The 6650-nt window shown below is 35.4% G+C and overlaps 1 pseudogene; it reads right to left on the reverse strand.

Annotated features, from left to right (window-relative positions):
- Nucleotides 1–318: 318 nt before the first annotated feature.
- The window catches only part of LOC101563566, a 24676-nt pseudogene continuing 18344 nt past the window's right edge, over nucleotides 319–6650 (reverse strand).

A 6650-nucleotide genomic window follows, 5' to 3' on the forward strand; every position in this document is an offset into this window, starting at 1 on the left:
TGAATCCAGTGGTATACTGTATTGGCATTTCCATAAAACACAACCTTAGAAAATGTCAGGTTGAACAATAGAATAGTGAAACACAGTGGAGCCTGTAAATTCTCAATTTTTCAATGTGACCAGATGAAGTAGTTAACATAGTTCACTTTGATTTTTTGGCTATTTTTATTTTGCTTTAGCTAACATGTCCTTGGGACGTTCATTACCACATCAACTAGGAAGAAAACATTTTAAAAAAAGTCTTCAATGCCTACTTTGTCAGATTAAACTGAGAACTGATTCTCTGGCAGTTTCTCTATAGTATTGCATTAATATCGCTCAGTACCATATTAATACATCTTCTTTTTTGTTGATGATTTGTCTAATGAGTTCTAGGGTGTCAGGCTTGATGGCTTCAACTGGCTCTTCTGGCCTAAAGTACTTCACCACTTGGCCCTCAGGATTAACCAGGTACTTCCAAAAATTCCACCTCAATTCTCTTTTTAAAGAATGAATAAGAAATTTAAAGGCAGGTTCTGCTTCAGATCCTAGAATCTCAATCTTCTGGAAGATGGAGAATGTTACTCTGTAGTATTGCAAAAGATTCTATTTCCTGGTTCAAGAAAGGCTCCGAATTGCCAAACTGATTGCAGGGAAAAGCCAAGACGCTGAAATGAAATAGTCCAAAATCCTTGTGCAGTTCCTTGAAGGCTAAGTAATTCTTGCCTGTGAGCTGGCAGTCATTAGCCATGTTTACAACTGCTGTAACTTTGCCTCTAAACTTTTCCAGAGAAATGGTTCTTCCTTTGGCATCCTTCACTTCAAAAACATAGAAGCTGCTGATTTTAGGTTTTAGGAATTTTTGCTGTAGAAGAAATAGCAGCATAGTTCACAGAACCATAGACAGCAATACTGCAAAGACCTTTGCTTTGGGCCTGGAAGATTTTAGTGGGTGAGCAGTGGGAGGCTCTATTTATTTAAGATAATTTTATTGAGAAAAAAGTAGAAATGAGACAGTTTCAAAACAGATTACTAGCACAGTTTCAATAATTACTACATTGGATATTGTCTTAGTGGTTACTCACTATACAAGATGCAGACATGGTATCCTGTCCACAAACACTATTAGAACAAATCTATTCAATGATCCAAGAGAATGAAGCTGTGCATCTATCCTAACCATTTTGAACATACAGATACAAAGTGGTCGTTCATTCATATCCCCCTTTTTTGTTTAGTTTTGTCAGAGAAGGGTATTTCATTGTCATTTAAATATTGTAGGTGTCTGAATTCAGCAAAATATTCCAATATAGTCCAGTAGTCCATAATAGTAGTGGGTTTTCCTTAAGACTGGCAAGAACAGAAGTTGTTGACTTGGCCAGGGAGTTGACTCAGTGGAATAAATGCTTGCCTGGCAAGCGCAAGGGCCTGAGTTCAATCCCTGGTTCCACCAAAAAAGAAAAAAGAAAAGAAGTTGTTGACTTGAGCCTTTTACAGCTCAGCATATTAATATAGCTTTACTTTTTATACTTTGTTTTTATACTTTTCTGCTGGATGGTCAAGACCAAGATAAAGCAAGACTTATGCAACATGAGTTGGAGCTTTTGGATCTGATAAGGTCAGTCAAATCCTCTCAGCATTTATCATGAGACCCTGTACCTCAGATTGTAGATCCTCTGTCAGTGTCAGCCATGTGGATGAATCACAGCCATTGCTTGGCCAGTGTGCTCTCTGCGAAAGCCTGAGAGAATGTTTCATCTCCATGTGACTCTCCATAGGCACACTCTACATCATCAATCACTTTCCTCTGTGGCCCCATAATCTCCTTGATCAGAAAATTTGGGACACTACTGAGTTATATGATGTTGCAGTACACATTCTCCTATGTCCTGAGTCTTCACTGACCTTGTAAGGCTAGGGCCAAAATGTTGGCTGTCCTTGCAGAGAGACTCCATTTTGAATGCTTCTCTCCATCATTTTTCTGTGCTTTGCTATTTTTTTTTAAAAAAGAACTCCTTAAAAGGGCCCAAAAAATCCTTTGGTGGAAGTAACAATTTTTTTTAACCAGGGAAAATATTTCTTATATGATTTCTTCTATACCCTTCTACAGTTGTTTCTTTACTTTAGTTGCTATTGTTTCAGAGATTTAATGCATATGACTTCCCATTTCTTCTATTCTTATGTCTCCTGGATTTATTTTGAGGGGGCTGGGGGCCTGAAATTGCATTTTACTCCTTTGTTTTGTCGTTTTCTATTTCAGAAAGAGTTCTTTGATTTCTGTGCTATTTTTTGTGAAATTTTGGTAGCTTTTGTGAGATCTTGGTAGCTATAATGCTGCATTCAGAACCTCTCTATAAAGTCTGTTCTTCAAATATGTCTTTATGTATCAGAAATTCTTGGTTTGTGTTTGTTCCAAGATCTTATTTTCTCTATTGACTGAGAGTGGGATATTGGTTTCCATTTGGCATTGTCCTTCCTTTGGTATAGGACTTTGGTGAGGTTATTTCTCCACTGCCTTAAGGTATTATTAACCAAGGGATAACCTGTAGTTAAGACAGATATGGTGTCCTATTTACAGTAGTGCAGTTAGCAATGTTAATAACAACAAGTGAAATTTAGAAATTGGCTAACTGGCAACTAATGATTTTGTACTTTAAACCATAGAAGCAAACAGTATAATTATATAATAGAACAAATCATAAATTGGGAATTTGTAAATAGATTAGCTCCTCTGAGTTCTGTCTGGGCAACTCCCCACCACATACCTGGAATCCTCAGGAAAGATCAGTTCACCAGAGTTCTCTCCTGAAGCCTCAGTGCCTATAGTTTGGAACACTCCTGGGAGGCTATTCACGTGGCCTTTTCTTGACAAGTATAGTTTCTAAAGATCATTAGTTATAGACATGGTACAGATAGTTTCTGGGACCACATGCATATTGTATTTTCATTAGCAATTGTCTGTAATATTACTAAAATTAATATGTCAAGTACTGTGAAATCATATATAAATTATACCTTTTATAAGAACCCATGAGTTAGTTCTTACCTTCAGCATTTAATGGTGCTAAAAACTATATAACAAAATTACAAAATAATCATTAATCATTTATAGTTCCTATGTTTCTTGTCAAAAAATATACAAACATAAAATGGTTTGTTACACCAGGATTTAGATTCCATAGACAAATTGCCTAGATATCCATAAGTAGATGAATATGTGTGTTACTATACATTATTTTTCAAGTGTCAAATATGAGAAATGTTCCAGGAAACAACATAATGTATAATTTTCATTTTACATTCAATTCATTTGAATGGCTTTCCTTTCTGAACTTCACAGATATATCCTAGATGCAAAAATAATATAACTAAGTTCATTAACATGTCATAAGAGGGACTGATTTTTAAAAATAAAGTGGTACTTATAAAAATCTATTGGAGTCTCTGATGAGGACTACCATCTTTTAGAGAACTTCCCACTCATATCTTTTAATGTATATTTGAAAAATTATAAAAATAGTTACAAAGATCCATTTCATGGTTGTTCATATATACTTTAAAATATTTAATTGTAATTATAATTTAAAATTAAGTATTATTAATAAATAGGATGATAATTTAAACAAGCAATTTACTACAGTACAAGACAGTGCTATTAAATACCCTTGAAATGCTCCCTCTTCTTTGAGTAATCTTTTTTTTTTTTAGTTTTATTTATTTATTTGTGTGTGTGTGTGTGTGTGTGTGTGTGTGTGTGTGCCAAGAATCAGTCAGGACCCTCCACTTGTCAGGTTGGCACTTGTGCCTGAGTAATCTTTTTATCTCAAGACTTGTATATTTTTTTATTTCAATGTACATAAAAATAGTGTTAAAAATTAGGGACAATACAGTTTCAAAAATAAGGTGATAGGAATTCAACAATTATTGTATTTTATGTAGCTTTCAGATCATCAGATATAAGCATATAAAATTAATTTAAAAATTTAAGGCTTAACTGCTCCTTTTAATAAATCAAAAGAAATTAGTCATATAATTATCTTAGCTATTTGTGTGTGTGTGTGTGTGTGTGTGTGTGTGTGTGTGTGTGAGTATCTTGACTTCCTTCTTTCTTTCTTTTCTTTTCTCCTGTATCCCACTTGTTCTTTATCCCATAATTCTGTGACTTTATGAAGCACTCCTGGAAATCTTTTCATTGAGTTCTTTTAGCCGTGCTGTTGGAGCTACCTCAGTGTCCTGAAAGGATTCAACATGTCTCCTTTTCATGGTCAATTTCACTCTGCATAAGAACCAGAAGGCTCACAGTCCCAGATCTACCAAGATGAAGAACGTGAGTGGGAAAAACTATCATATTTTTATTACCCAGCATTTCTCTTGGGTGGGGCTAAGTAACATCATCCACTACAATTTTGTTCATGTTGCAAAAAAATAAATAAAAAAACAGAAAAAGACTTTCAGTACTGCACAAGCAAGTGGCAAGGGAAGTGTGTTTAAAGAGTGGGTGACAATTTTCAGGGGAATTATTAATACTGTGGATCTACTGTTATAATTTATTAATTTAAACATACTGTGTGCTTTGATCATCCCTTGTATTGAAAACATTTTTTAAATATACTGTCATAAGTAGAGTATAATATTGTATAACATCCATGGTATAGTGCATGTTTTTGACATTTGAAAAGTTTTATCAAAGAAAGACTAAAACCAAAGTACATCTGAAAGCACTTTTCTCAAATCCCCAGTTAATCCTGTTGTGGCCTGTGTGGGCCAGAAACCCAGACATGATATAAGCATGCTTCATCTTGTAGTACTTTACCCTGTACTGATTCATATATTTATAGTCAGCAATTGGAGACACCAGGGATTTATGTTGTTATGGTTTGTGTCTAGTTGCCCCCCCCCAAAAAAAAAAACTTCATGCAGTCATGGGGCAGACTTTTAGAGTTTGTGATTAACTCATGATCCACTGGGATTATGGGTGTGCATGCTGCTGGGATTATGGGTGTGAGTGCTACACCCAGCCTGGGTTGTAGAGCCTGAACACAACTTAAAGGAGACAGACTTGCTCTCGGTAGCTGTCCTTGCTGCTACTCCTCCCTTTTGCTCTCTGCTCTTTTCTGCCATCATGAATGGATGCTGCCTGCAATGTGCTACTCTCCTTGGAGCCAGCTGAGTATGGACTAAAACCTACAGTAATTGTGAGCTAAATAAACCCACCTACCCTTCATTTTGGGTGCCAGGGATTTGTCTCAGAAATAAGGAAAAAATAACTGATATATATTCACGAGGGTTTGTAATCCAGCATGTAACCCTGTAAACCAGGCTTGTTGCTCTACCAGGATGATTGCATATCAACTTTGCTTATGATAGTTGCAGAACCTTCTGTCCTCAATTTTCTGTGACCTGGCTTCATCCAGCAAAAAGCAGCTTCAAAGAAGCACAGGAATTAATTTGTATTTTCTTAGTCCACTTTCTTGTTGTTGAGACACAATATCCTACATCTACAATTTAAGTAAGTTTATTTTGACTCATGGTTTTTAGAAGACCTGGTCCATATCTGGCTGCCTCCAAGGATAGGAGAAGATGGAAGGCAGAAGGGACTGGCCAAAGAAAGCTGTTTATGTACAGGTGACAAAAATCAGAAAATAAAGTAGGAGCCAGGGAAGGAAAAGTACTCTTCCAGCTCAAACAGCGGTGTCCCACCTAAAGGGCCCACACCCATCAGCACACTCAACTTCTGAACTTGTCTTGCCTATGGATAAATCAGTTGTTGAAGGCCACAATGCCATGGTCAAAGCACCCTCCATCAGAGTGTAGGGGCATTCCTTATCCAAACAACAATACCCATGACCTGCAGGATGTGTTATCTTATGTAAAAATAATTGCTCGCAAAACATGCACTCTTAAATAATTTATTTATTAGATGCCTTATATATCATATGTTTAGCCTAAGTTTTTGCTTAAACATTTGCACTTCAAGAAAAATTGGGTAATAGGACAGATGGTGATTAGTATGGAAGAGCATTGACAGGACAGAGCACCTCCAGGTATTAAAGGTGCACAGTACGGAAACAAGCCATAAATGACCCGACCCATGACCTATTTTTCATCAACATCAATAAGATTTGTTGAGATGGTAGCCCATGAATTTGTTAGTGCTTTGAAGCCCTCATTTTCTTGTTGAGCCTACTCAGCATAGGTTTAAATGGCATGATGATCATACTAAAATTCATTCTGTAAAAGACACTATGATAAATAACAGCAATGTCTTGAGTGGTAGATTCTGAGTAAAAATGTATTTTAACTTTTATGCCAAAAGAAGAGATATTACAATATAAAAAGTAGTGCGAGGGTATTTGGATAGTTATCTGAATAAAAGATAAAACTCTCATTTTCATTCATTCTCACCAAACTTAGGTTCCAAATAAAACAAAAAGATGATTCCATGTTACATTTGATTTTAAAGATAGATGAATAGCTACAAAGTATGATGGCAAAACATGGGTAAACTCTAGAAACAATACAGTTAATAATATCTAAATTACATATATACATTTCTTTACAAATAATTACATGGCAAAAAATATAATAAACAAAAAATGACAAATAAAAGGTGGAGATATTATTTGCAATTTTTCACAGAAAAATAATTTATAATTATATATAAAAATAAA

The sequence above is a fragment of the Octodon degus genome, unplaced genomic scaffold, assembly GCF_000260255.1.
Source record: "Octodon degus isolate 3935 unplaced genomic scaffold, OctDeg1.0 scaffold00005, whole genome shotgun sequence".
Taxonomy (NCBI): domain Eukaryota; kingdom Metazoa; phylum Chordata; class Mammalia; order Rodentia; family Octodontidae; genus Octodon; species Octodon degus.